Source organism: Balaenoptera physalus, assembly GCF_965194825.1.
Source record: "Balaenoptera physalus genome assembly, chromosome: X".
NCBI classification, from domain to species: Eukaryota; Metazoa; Chordata; class Mammalia; order Artiodactyla; family Balaenopteridae; genus Balaenoptera; species Balaenoptera physalus.
Window position 1 is genome coordinate 49,839,055 of NC_138903.1, and position 14,313 is coordinate 49,853,367.

General features: G+C 39.3%; 1 protein-coding gene across 4 annotated transcripts in view; it reads left to right on the top strand.

Moving 5' to 3' along the window:
- KLF8 (KLF transcription factor 8) overlaps window positions 1-14,313 on the top strand; it is a 349,664-nt gene continuing 335,351 nt past the window's right edge. For all 4 annotated transcript variants that reach the window (XM_082444996.1, XM_082444998.1, XM_082445000.1 and 1 more), the window contains exon 1: window positions 1-14,313. This exon is cut by the window's right edge. The gene's annotated coding sequence lies outside the window, so the exon portion shown is untranslated.

Genomic DNA, 14,313 nt, shown 5'->3' on the forward strand with positions numbered 1-14,313 from the left:
ATGATGTTGAGCATTCTTTCATGTGTCTGTAGGCCATCTGTATATCTTCTTTGGAGAAATGTCTATTTAGGTCTTCTGCCCATTTTTGGATTGGTTGTTTGCTTTTTTGATATTCGGCTGCATGAGCTGTTTGTATATTTTGGAGATTAATCCTTTGTCAGTTGCTTTATTTGCAAATATTTTCTCCCATTCTGAGGGTTGTCTTTTCGTCTTGTTTATCGTTTCCTTTGCTGTGCAAAAGCTTTTAAGTTTCATTAGGTCCCATTTATTGATTTTTGTTATTTCCATTTTTTTGGAGGTGGGTCACAAAGGATCTTGCTGTGATTTATATCATAGGGTGTTCTGGCTATGTTTTCCTCTAAGAGTTTTATACTGTCTGGCCTTACATTTAGGTCTTTAATCCATTTTGAGTTTCTTTTTATGTATGGTGTTAAGGAGTGTCCTAATTTCATTCTTTTACATGTCCAGTTTTCCCAGCACCACTTATTGAAGAGGCTGGCTTTTCTCCATTGTATATTCTTGCCTCCATTATCAAAAATAAGGTGACCATATGTGTGTGGGTTTATCTCTGGGCTTTCTATCCTGTTCCATTGACCTATATTTCTGTTTTTCTGCCAGTACCATACTGTCTTGATTACTGTAGCTTTGAAGTATAGTCTGAAGTCCTGGAGCCTGATTCCTCCAGTTCCGTTTCTCCTTCTCAGCATTGCTTTAGCTATTTGGGATCTTTTGTGTTTCCATACAAATTGTGAAATTTTTTGTTCTAGTTCAGTGAAAAATGTAATTGGTAGTTTGATAGGGATTGCACTGAATCTGTAGATTGCTTTGGGTAGTCTAGTCATTTTCACAATGTTGATTCTTCCAATCCAAGAACATGATATATCTCCCCATCTGTTTGTAACCTCTTTAATTTCTTTCATCAGTGTCTTATAGTTTTCTGCATACAGGTCTTTTGTCTCCTTATGTAGGTTTATTCCTAGGTATTTTATTTTTTTGTTGCAATGGTAAATGGGAGTGTTTCTTTAATTTCACTTTCAGATTTTTCATCATTAGTGTATAGGAATGCAAGAGAATTCTCTGCATTATTTTTGTATCCTGCTACATTACCAAATTCATTGGTTAGCTCTAGTAGTTTTCTGGTAGAATTTTTAGGATTTTCTCTGTATAGTTTCATCTGCAAACAGTGACAGATTTACTTCTCCTTTTCCAATTTGGATTCCTTTTATTTCTCTTTCTTCTCTGATTGCTGTGGCCAGAACTTCCAACACTGTGTTGAATAATAGTGGTGACAGTGGACAACCTTGTCTTGTTCCCGATCTTAGAGGAAATGGTTTCAATTTTTCACCATTGAGAACGATGTTGGCTGTGGGTTTGTCATATATGGCCCTTATCATTTTGAGGCAAGTTCCCTCTATGCCTACTTTCTGGAGGGTTTTTATCATAAATGGGGGTTGAATTATGTCAAAAGCTTTTTCTGCATCTATTGAGATATTCATATGGTTGTTCTCCTTCAGTTTTCTAATATGGTTTATCACATTGATTGATTTGCATATATTAAAGAATCCTTGCATTCCTGGGATAAACCCCACTTGATCATGGTGTATGAACCTTTTAATGTGCTGTTGGATTCTTCTGCTAGTATTTTGTTGAGGATTTTTCATCTATGTTCATCAGTGATATTGACCTGTAGTTTTCTTTCTTTGTGGCATCTTTGGTTTTGGTATCAGAGTGATGGTGGCCTCGTAGAATGAGTTTGGGTGTGTTCATCTCTCTGCTATATTTTGGAAGAGTTTGAGAAGGATAGGTGTTAGCTCTTCTATAAATGTTTGATAGAATTTGCCTGTGAGTCCATTTGGTCCTGGACTTTTTTTTGCTGGAAGATTTTAAATCACAGTCTCAATTTCAGTGCTTGTGATTCGTCTCTTAATATTTTCTATTTATTCCTGGTTCAGTCCTGGAAGGTTGTGCTTTTCTAAGAATTTGTCCATTTCTTCCAGGTTGTCCATTTCATTGCCATATAGTTGCTTGTAGTAATTTCTCATGATCCTTTGTATTTCTGCAGTGTCAGTCCTTACTTCTTTTTTTCATTTCTAATTCTATTGATTTGAATCTTCTCCCTTTTTTTCTTGATGAGTCTGGCTAATGGTTTATCAATTTTGTTTATCTTTTCAAAGAACTGGATTGTAGTTTTATTGATCTTTGCTATTGTTTTCTTCATTTCTTTTTCATTTATTTCTGATCTGATTTTTGTGATTTCTTTCTTTCTGCTGACTTTGGGGCTTTTTTGTTCTTCTTTCTCTAATTGCTTTAGGTGTAAGTTTAGGTTTTTTATTTGAGGTGTTTTCTGTTTCTTAAGGTAGGATTGTATTGCTATAAACTTCCCTCTTAGAAATGCTTTTGCTGCATCCCATAGGTTTTGGGTCATCGTGTTTTCATTGTCACTTGTTTCTAGGCATTGTTTGATTTCCTCCTTCATTTCTTCAATGATCCCTTGGTTATTTAGTTGTGTATTGTTTAGCTTCCATGTGTTTGTACTTTTTACAGATTTTTTTTCTTCTAATTGATATCTAGTCTTATAATGTTGTAGTTAGAAAAGATACTTGATAAGATTTCAATTTTCTTAAATTTACCAAGGCTTGATTTGTGACTCAAGATATGATCTATCCTGGAGAATGTTCCTTGAGCACTTGAGAAGAAACTGTATTCTGTTGTTTTTGGATAGAATATTCCATAAATATCAATTAAGTCCCTCTTGTTTAATGTGTCATGTAAAGCTTGTGTTTCCTTACTTATTTTCATTTCATATAATCCATCCAGTGGTGAAAGTGGGGTGTTAAAGTCCCCAGTATTATTGTGTTACTGTTGATTTCCCCTTTTATGGCTGTTAGCATTTGCCTTATGTATTGAGGTGCTCCTATGTTGGGTGCATAAATATTTACAATTGTTACATCTTCTTCTAGGATTGATCCCTTGATCATTATGTAGTGTCCTTCTTTGTATATTATGATAGTGTTTATTTAAAGTCTATTTTGTCTGATATGAGAATTGCTACTCAAGCTTTCTTTTGATTTCCATTTCCATGGAATATATTTTTCCATTCCCTCGCTTTCAGTCTGTATATGTCCCTAGGTCTGAAGTGGGTCTCTTGTAGATAGCATATGTATGGGTCTTGTTTTTGGATCCATTTAGCCAGTCTATGTCTTTTGGTTAGAGCATTTAATCCATTTACATTTAAGATAGTTATCGATATGTATGTTCCTATTCCCATTTTCGTAATTGTTTTGGGTTTGTTATTGTAGGTCTTTTCCTTGTCTTGTGTTTCCTGCCTAGAGAAGTTCCTTTAGCATTTGTTGTGAAGCTCGTTTGGTGGTGCTGAATTCTCTTAGCTTTTGCTTGTCTGTGAAAGTTTTAATTTCTCCGTCAATTCTGAATATGATCCTTGCTGAGTAGAGTAACCTTCGTTGTACTTTTTTCCCTTTCATCAATTTAAATATGTCCTGCCCCTCCCTTCTGGCTTGCAGAGTTTCTGCTGAAAGATCAGCTGTTAACCTTATGGGGATTCCCTTCTATGTTATTTGTTGTTTTTCCTTTGCTGCTTTTAATATTTTTCCTTTGTATTTAATTTTTGATATTTTCATTAACATTTGTTTTGGCATGTTTCTTCTAGGATTTTTCTTGTATGGCACTCTCTGCACTTCCTGGACTTGATTGACTATTTCCTTTCCCATATTAAGAAATTGTTCATGTATAATCTCTTCAAATATTTTCCCAGTCCGTTTCTTTTTCTGTTCTTCTCCTGGAGCCCCTATAGTTCGAATGTTGGTGCATTTAATGTGGTCCCAGAGGTCTTTGATACTGTCCTCAATTCTTTTCATTCTTTTTTCTTTATTCTGCTCTGTGGTAGTTATTTCCACTATTTTACCTTTCTGGTCACTTATCCATGCTTCTGCCTCAGTTATTCTGTTATTGATTACTTCTGGAGAATGTTTAATTTCATTTACTGTTTCGTTCATCATTGTTTGTTTGCTCTTTAGTACTTCTAGGTCTTTGTTAAATATTTCTTGTATTTTCTCCATTCTATTTCCAAGATTTTGGATCATCTGTACTATCATTAGTTTGAATTCTTTTTCAGGTAGACTGCCTATTTCCTCTTCATTTGTTTGGTCTGGTGGTTTTTACCTTGCTCCTTCTTCTGCTGTGTGATTCTCTGTCTTCTCATTTTTCTTCGCTTACTGGGTTCCTTTTCGCAGGCTGCAGGTTCGTAGTTCCTGTTGTTTTTGGTGTCTGTCCCCAGTGGCTAAGGTTGGTTCAGTGATTTGTGTAGGCTTCCTGGTAGAGGGGAATGGTGCCTGTTTCTGGTGGATGAGGCTGAATTTTGTCTTTCTGGTAGGCAGGACCATGTACAGTGGTGTGTTTTGGGGTGTCTGTGAACTTATTATGATTTTAGGCAGCCTCTCTTCAAATAGTTGGGGTTGTTTTCCTGTCCTTCTAGTTGTTTGGCGTAGGGTGTCCAACACTGTAGCTTGCTGGTGGTTGATTGGAGCTGGGTCTTAGCATTGAGATGGAGATCTCTTGGAGAGCTTTTGCCATTTGATATTACATGGAGCTGGGAAGTCTCTGGTGGACCAATGTCCTGAACTTGGCTCTCCCACCTCAGAGGCACAAGCCTGATACCCAGCCAGAGCACTAAGACTCTTTCAGCCACATGGCTCAGAAGAAAATTGAAAAAAAATGAAAAAAATAAACAAAAGCAAATAAAATAGTTATTAAAATAAAAAAATAAAAATTAAAATGTACTTTAAAAAAATTAGAAAGAAGAGAGCAACCAAACGAAAAAACAAATCCACCAATGATATCAAGCCCTAGAAACTATACTAATAAAAGCAAAACAAAGCAAAAAACGGACAGGCAGAACCGTAGGACAAATGTAAAAGCACAGCTGTACAGACAAAATCACACAAAGAAGCATACACATAGACACTCGCAAAAAGAGAAAAAGGAAAAACAATATATCTATATATTTAAAAAAAGGAAGAGAGCAACCAAATTAATAACCAAATCTACCAATGATAATAAAATCTAATTACTAAACTAAGATAAACATAAAATCAGAAACAAATTAGATGTGGAAAGCAAACCCCAAGTCTACAGTTGCTCCCAAAATCCATCGCCTCAATTTTGGGATGATTCGTTGTCTACTCAAGTTTTCCAGAGATGCAGCGTACATCAAGTTGATTGTGGAAATTTAATCGGCTGCTCCTGAGGCTGCTTGGAGAAATTTCCCTTTCTCTTCTTTGTTTCCACAGCTCCTGGGGTTCAGCTTTGGATTTGGCTCCAACTCTGCATGTAGGTCGCCTGAGGGCCTCTGTTCTTTGCTCAGACAGGACATGGTTAAAGCAGCAGCTGATCAGGGGGCTCTGGTTCACTCAGGCTGGAGGGAGGGAGTGGTACGGAATGTGGGGCAAGCCTGTGGTGGCAGAGGCTGGCGTGACGTTGCAACAGCCTCAGGTGTACCATGTGTTCTCCTGGGGAAGTTGTCCCTGGATAACGGGACCCTGGCAATGGTGGGCTGCACAGGCTCCCTGGAGGGGTTGTGTGGAAATTTACCTGTGCTTGCACACAGGCTTCTTGGTGGCTGCAGCAGCAGCCTTAGCGTTTCATGCCCATCTCTGTGTCTGCGCTGATATCCGTGGCTCGTGCCTATCTCTGGAGCTCGTTTAGGCAGTGCTCTGAATCCCCTCTCATTGCGCTGCCCGAAAAATGCTCTCTTGCCTCTTAGGCACTTCCAGACTTTTTCGTGGACTCCTTCCTGGCTAGCTGTGGCACATTAGCCCCCTTCAGGCTATGTTCATGCAGCCAACCCCAGTACTCTCCCTGGGATCTGACCTCCGAAGCCTGAGCCTCAGCTCCCAACCCCCACCCACCCCAGCGGGTGAGCAGACAAGCCTCTCAGGCTGATGAGTGCTGGTTGGCACCAATGCTCTGTGTGGGAATCTCTCTTCTTTGCCCTCTGCACCCCTATTGTTGTGCTCTCCTGTGTGGCTCCAAAGCTTCCCCCTCTGCCACCCCCCATTTCCACCAGTGAAGGGGCTTCCTAGTGTGTGGAAACTTTTCCTCCTTCGCAGCTCCCTCCCAGAGGTGCATGTCCTGTCCCTATTCTTTTGTCTCTGTTTTTTCTTTTTTCTTTTACCCTACCCAGGTACGTGGGGAGTTTCTTGCCTTTTGGGAAGTCAGAAGTCTTCTACCAGCTTTCAGTAGGTGTTTTTTAAGAGTTGTTCCACACGTAGACGTATTCATGATGTATTTGTGGGGAGGAAGGTGATCTCCACGTCCTACTCCTCTGCCATCGTGAAGGTCTCCCACATGACTCTTTTTTAATTATGGTTTTCTCAGGGTATATGCTCAGTAGTAGGATTGCTGGGTCATATGGTAGCGCTATTTTTCGTTTTTTAAAATAAATTTATTAATTTTTATTTTATTTATTTTATTTTTGGCTGCATTGGGTCTTCGTTGCTGCACACGGGCTTTTCTCTGGTTACAGTGAGCAGGGGTTACTCTTCGTTGCGCTGCACAGTCTTTACATTGTGATGGCTTCTCTTGTTGTGGAGCACAGGCTCTAGGCACGGGGGCTTCAGTACTTGTGGCTCATGGGCTCTAGAGCGCAGACTCAGTAGTTATGGTGCACAGTCTTAGTTGCTCCGTGACATGTGGGATCTTCCCGGACCAGGGCTCGAACCCATGTCCCCTGCATTGGCAGGCAGATTACTAACAACTGAGCCACCAGGGAAGCCCTATTTTTACTTTTTTAAGGAACCTTCATACTGTTCTCCATAGTGGTTGTATCAGTTTATATTCCTACCAACAGCACAGAAGGGTTCCCTTTTCACCACACCCTTTCCAGCTTTTATTGTTTCTCGATTTTTTGATAATGGCCATCTGACCGGTGTGAGGTGATACCTCATTGTAGTTTTGATTTGCATTTCTCTAATAATTAGTGATGTTGAGCTTCTTTTCATGTGCCTCATGGCCATCTGTATGTCTTCTTTGGTGAAACGTCTATTTAGGTCTTCTGCCCATTTTTTAATTGGATTGTTTGTTTTTTTGATACTGAGCTCCATGAGTTGTTTGTATATTTTGGAGATTAATCCTTTGTCTGTTGCTTCATTTGCAAGTAATTTCATCCATTCTGAGGGTTGTTTTTTCATCTTGTTTATGGTTTCCTTTGCTGTGCTAAAGATTTTAAGTTTCATTAGGTCACATTTATTTATTGTTTTTATTTTCATTACTGTAAGAAGTGGTTCTAAATATATCTTGCTGTGGTTTATGTCAAACATTGTTTTTCCTATGTTTTCCTCTACCAGTTTTGTTGTGTCTGGTGTTATATTTAGGTCTTTAATCCATTTGGAGTTTATTTTTGTGTATGGTGTTAGCGAGTGTTCTAATTTCATTCTTTTACATGTAGATGTCGTTTACCCAGCACGACTTATTGAGGAGACTGTCTTTTCTATATTGTATGTTTTGCCTCCTTGGTCGTAAATTAAGTGACCATATGTGCATGGGTCTATCTCTGGGCTTTCTATCCTGTACCATTGATTTATACTTCCAATTTTGTGCCAGTACCATACTGTCTTGATTACTGTCTCTTTGTAGTATAGTTTGAAGTTGGGGGCCTGATTCCTCCAGCTCCCTTTTTCTTTCTCAAGATTGCTTTGTCTATTCAGGGTCTTTTGTGTTTACATACAAATTGTAAAATTTTTTGTTCTAATTCTGTTGAGAATGCCATTGGTAGTTTGATAGGGACTGCATTGAATCTGTAGATTGCTTTCGGTAGTATAGTCATTTTCAAACTATTTATTCTTCCAATTCAAGAACATGGTATATTTCTCCATCTGTTTGTGTCATCTTTGATTTCTTTCATCAGTGTTTTATAGTTTTCAGAGTACAAGTCTTTTGCCTCCTTACATAGGTTTATTCCTAGGTATTTTATTCTTTTTGTTGCAATGGTAAATGGGATTGTTTCATTAATTTATCTTTCTGATTTTTCGTTGTTACTGTATAGGAATGCCAGAGATTTCTGTGCATTAATTTTGTATCCTGCAACCTTAGCAAATTCATTGATTAGATCTCGTAGTCTTCTGGTGGCGTCTTTAGGATTTTCTATATATAGTATCATGTCATCTGCAAACAGTGACAGCTTTACTTCTTTTCCAATTTGGATTCCTTTTATTTCTTCTTCTTCTCTGATTGCCGTGGCTAAGACCTCCAAAACTATGTAGAATAAGAGTGGTGATACTGTACATCCTTGTCTTCTACCTGATATTAGTGGAAATGCTTTCAGTTTTTCACCACTGAGTATGATGTTTGCTGTGTTTTTTTCATATATGGCCTTTATTATGTTGAGGTGGGTTCCTTCTATGCCCATTCTCTGGAGAATTTATATCATAAATAGGTGTTGAATTTTTTCAAAAGGTTTTTCTGCATCTATTGAGATGATCATATGGTTTTTCTTCCTTAATTTGTTAATATGGTGTATCACATTGACTAATTTGCATATACTGAAGAATCCTTGCATCCCTGGGATAAATCCCACTTGATCATGGTGTATGATCCTTTTAATATGTTTTTGGATTCTGTTTGCTAGTATTTTTTTTAAGATTTTTTTAATTTGATTGATTGATTGATTGCTATGTTGGGTCTTCATTTCTGCGCAAGGGCTTTCTCTAGTTGCGGCAAGGGGGGCCACTCTTCATCGCAGTGCATGGGCCTCTCACTGTCGTGGCATCTCTTGTTGCGGAGCACAGGCTCCAGATGCGCAGGCTCAGTAGTTGTGGCTCACGGGCCTAGTTGCTCCATGGCATGTGGGATCTTCCCAGACCAGGGCTCGAACCTGTGTCCCCTGCATTAGCAGGCAGATTCTCAACCACTGCGCCACCAGGGAAGCCCCTCTCTTGGTATATTTTGATTTCCTCTGATTTCTTCAGTGATCTCTTGGTTATTTAGTAGCATATTGTTTAGCCTCCATGTATTTGTTTTTTTTACATTTTTTTCCTGTTATTGATTTCTAATCTCACAGTGCTGTGGTCAGAACAGTTGCTTCTTATGATTTCAATTTCCTTAAATTTGCCAAGGATTGATTTGTGACCCAAGATATTATCTATCCTGAAGAATGTTCCATGTGCACTTGAGAAGAAAGTGTAATCTGCTATTTTCAGATGGAATGCCCTATAAATATCAATTAAATCTACCTGGTCTATTGTGTCATTTAAAGCTTTTGTTTCCTCATTAATTTTCTGTCTGGACACTCTGTCCATTGGTGTAAGTGAGGTGTTAAATTCCCCCATATTTTTGTGTTACTCTTGATTTCCCCTTTTATAGCTGTTAGCATTTGCTTTATGCATTGAGGTGCTCCTATGTTGGGTGCATAAACTGTTATAATTGTTATATCTTCTTCTTGGATTGATCCCTTGATCATTATGTAGTGTCCTTCTTTGTCTCTTGTAATAGTCTTTATTTTAAAGTGTATTTTGTCTGATATGAATATTGCTACTCCAGTTTTCTTTTGATTTCCGCTTGCATGGAATATCTTTTTCCATCCCTTCACTTTCAGTCTGTATGTGTCCCTAGGTCTGAAGTGGGTCTCCTGTAGACAGAATATATATGGGTCTTGTTTTTGTATCCATTCAGCCAGTCTGTGTCTTTTGGTTGGGGCATTTAATCCATTTACAGTCAAGGTTATTATCGATGTGTATGTTCCTGTTACCATTTTCTTAATTGTTTTGGGTTTGTTTTTGTGGGTCTTTTTCTTCTCTTGTGTTTCCTGCCTGGAGAAGTTTCTTTAGCATTTTTTTGTAAAGCTGGTTTGGTGGTGCTGAATTCTCTTTTGCTTGTCTCAAAAGGTTTTGAATTCTCCACTGAATCTGAATGAGACCACTGCTGGGTAGAGTAATCTTGGTTGTACGTTTTTCTCTTTCATCACTTTATTTCCCATCACTCCCTTCTGACCTGCAGAGTTTCTGCTGAAAAGTCAGATGATAACTTTATGGGAATTCCTTTGTATGTTATTTTTTGTTTTTCCCATGCTGCTTTTAATATTTTTTCTTTGAATTTAGTTTTTATTAGTTTGATTAATATGTGTCTTGGTGTGTTTCTCCTAGGGTTTATCCTGTATGGCATTCTCTGTGCTTCCTGGACTTGGGTGACTATTTCCTTTCCCATGTTAAGGAATTTTGCCACTATAATCTCTTCAAATATTTTCTCAGACCCTTTTTTTCTCTTCTTCTTCTGGGACAGCTATAATTCGAATGTTGGTGCATTTAGTGTTGTCTCAGAGGTCTCTGAGATTGTCTTCAATTCTTTTCATTCTTTTTTCCACTCCTTGGCAGTTATTTCCACCATTTTGTCTTCCAACTCACTTATTCGTTCTTTTGCCTCAGTTATTCTGCTCTTGATTTCTTCTAGTGTATTTTTCATTTCATTTATTGTGTTGTTCATCTCTGTTTCTTTGTTCTTTAGTTCTTCTAGATCTTTGTTAAACATTTCTTGTTTTTTCTCAATCTGTGCTTCCATTTTATTTCTGAGATTCTAGGTCAACTTTACTATCATTACTCTGAATTCTTTTTCAGGTAGATTGCCTCTTTCCTCTTCATATATTTGGTCTTGTAGGTTTTTACCTTTCTCCTTCATCTGTGACATATATTTTTGCCATCTCTTCTTTTTTTTTTTCTTCATGAGTGGGATTGTATTCCTGTCTTACTGTTTGTTTGCCCTGAGGCTTCCAACACTGGTTTTGTGGGCTGTTGGGTAGAGCTGGGTCTTAGTGCCGAGATGAGGACCTCTGGGAAACCTCACTCTGATAAATATTCCCTGGGGTCTGAGGTTCTCTGTTAGTCCAGTGTTTCGAACTCAGAGCTCCCAACTCAGGAGCTTCAGGCCAACCCTTAGCTTGTGAACCCAGATCCTGCAAGCCACATGGGGCAGCAAAAAAGAAAAGAAAAGGAGAACAATAACAAAGTAAAAAATAAAATTAGACTGGGAAACTTACAGATATGTTAGAAATAATATAAAAGTAAAAATATAGATGAAACAACTATTGGAAGGTAAAACAGAACCACAATATCAAAAAAAAGGAGGACAAAAAAAGAAAGCTGGAAAAGGCCTTAGCTGTGGAGGGCATAGGGCCCACAGGGCTGGAAAAGGCCCTGGTGGGTGTAGGGGGTGGGGCTTAGGCGCAAAGGAACAGAAGTTGCCCAGGCGTGCCTCCCACCTCTGGTCTCAGAAGGCAGGGGACTGGCCTGGGAGCTCATCAGGCTTCCCAGGCTTGAGTGGGTGAGGCAAACGCCCTCCCTTACTTCTCCTCCTCCTCCCGTCCTGGAGGGCCCCTCCCATCTGCCTCTCCTGTTTTCTCCCTGGCCTCCCTCCTTCGCCCCCAGGACCAAAGTGGCCTGGAGGGGGCCTCCAAGGGCATAGGACCTGGCCTGAGAGCTGGGCAGACTTTTCCAGCTGATTGGGCAGGGGAATTGCTGGTTACGCTTCCCCCTGATCTGAGCCCCCAATGGTCCCTCCAGCTGTGGGAACACCTCCCCCCTCTCAACCACCCCTCAGGAGTGCCAGTCTTGTCTGGTCTCCACTTCTCCTCCACCCTCAGTCCCCCCACATCCTACCAGTTCCCTTGGGGGTTCCTCCCACTCCTTGGGCGTCAAGGTCTCCCACCAGTGTCTGGCAGGTGCCTTAGTTGTGGGGAGGTGCAAACTCTGCATCTTCTCCCACCACCATCTTGACTCTACCCCCCTTTCTATTTCTATATTCCAGTATTCTCTCTCTGGAAGTACTTCTTTGCCCAAACTGGAGCTATGGACTCAGTCCCTTCATCATTCTTATGGCCTTTACTATTTCAGTGCTGTCTTTTGTCAGTGCTTTTAAGGGTAAACCACTCCCTGTATTATGTCTCAACCTACACCCTCCTGTTTGGTCTATATCATTGGTACCCTGACTCCTGGTTTTTGAGCTTGCCAGTGTCTTCACATTCAGTATGTTTACTTGGATTCTGACTCATAAAGTGGTAAGGTAATAGAATTTGCATGCAAAATGCAAAAGCATATAAAGCACAATTACCTTTATAACTACCTTAACCATAAAGCACAGTATATATGGTTTTGTGAATACAGCTCTGTAGAATAACACACAGGTACCTGAAGGTTTGAGAAACACTCTAGACTAAAGAAAAGAACCTCTATATCCAGATGTCTTGCCATTCAAATCATATACCTGTAAGATGGTCATCAAATTCCTAATGTTGAAATGAGATATTTGAAGAGAATTCAAAAGTGGCTCCATGTGTATGAAAATTTGTTTGTTGTTGTAAGAATTAAATGAGATAATAGAGTCATATTTAATGGCATAGGGGTTTGTGGGTGATTAGATTTTAAGGTAAATTAAAAGTGGTGATGTAACTATTTTTAATAATTAAATTTCAATTCAGCCTGTGCCCTCTTTCCTGATCCAGGTCTCTACATGCTGACTTCTGCTGTTCTGCTCTAAGCATGGGGAAAATCTCCATGTCTTCCTGTATGGAATTCCTCTCTGGGATATGATCATTTACTTAGGAACTTGGTTATTACAACCTGCACCCTCTTTCTCAGGTCCAATCCTTGGACTCCAATCTCCTGCCAGCATTCACTTGCCTGGATCTGACCCACCATGTAGTCTGATACTACTCTTGCTCCTTTCTGTTTGCTTTAAGACACTATGACCTATACCTCACCGTTAGTCCAAATGCTTTATTCTGAGCACTGGCCAACAGCATGTTCTATTCCTGGGTATGTCCTCCTGACATTTTAAAATTGCACACCTTGCTTCTCCCTAATTTTAGTTAGATATCAGGAGAGATGGCATGGAGAAATGGAACGAAAAGGGGTTTTGGAGTCAGATGTTCCTAGTTTCCAATTCTGCTTTAATCATTTACTAGCTCTGTGACCTTAAGTGAGCTGCTTCCCATCTCTGGATTTCAGTTCCTTCACTTGTGAAAAAGGAATACCTACTTTGAGAGTTGTAGAGGTGCTGGTTCATAGTGTGTACCCCCAAAGTCTTCAAAATCATTATAATTTACTTGTGTATAATGCTTTTCTGCTCTGTTGGTATCTCCAATCTCCAGCTTGACTTTTTAACCTACTCATTTATTCACCATTTATTAAGTATCTATTATGGACATGGCACAGTACTGGCTGCCAAGAATACAAAAGATGGATAAGAAAATGTTCCCTGTCCTTCAGAAGCTCACAGTTAGGAATTCTATTAAAGATACAAAGATGGTATAAAGGAGGAAGTATCAATCAAACTAGTTTCCTCATCTGATTAGTGGGGAGAATAATGACTTATCTCAGAGGATTGTGTGAGGTTCAAATAAGTATTGTATGGACTGCTCTAAACAGTACAGCCCTGTAGATTTGATTTCAATATGATTGTAACAGACATTTACTAAGAATCACAACAGTCACATTTCTATAGTGAGGAGGTATCATACAACGCCTGTGCAGTAGGAAGAGAGTTTTTCTTCACAGACCACAAGGCTGTCATTTGGCATGTTTGGTAGAGTGCATATAAACTAGGGCAGCAAGATTGCCTAGATAAAAGTACTCCACAAGAGTGAGCACAAAAATTTGTCCCTTGGTGACTGAGTCTGTTATAAATCAGAAGATGAAGAAAAAGTCAGTCAAACTATCATCATATATACACTACCATGTGTAAAATAGATAGCTAATGGGAACTTGCTGTATAGCACAAGGAGCTCATCTTGGTGCTCTGTGATGACCTAGATGGGTGGGATGGGGGGTGGGAGGGATGTCCAAGAGGGAGGGGATATATGTATACATATAGCTGATTCACTTTGCTGTACAGCAGAAACTAATACAACATTGTAAAGCAATTATACTCCAATAAAAAATAATATCATCAGGGAGGCCTTTCCTGACTACCCCATACAAAATTACATACACATACAGTTCATTCTCTCTTTTACTCCCCTTTACATTTATTTCATTGCCTTTTTCAACCCATGCCATATTTACTAGCTCAGTTATTTATTATCTGTTTCCCTACACGACAGTATTATATCTACGAGAGAAGGAGCTCTGTAGGTTTGTTTATAGTGAATCTCAAGTATGAACGCAACAAATGTTTGTGGAAGGAGTGAATCAGGTGTAGCATTGGTAAGAACTGCCAAAAGGCATTGAAGGGGAATTTATTAAGGGTAATTTGAGAAGTGAGTAAAACTGTTCTCTATGCACTTGGTCTTTCAAGTGAGTGGTCCTTGGTCTG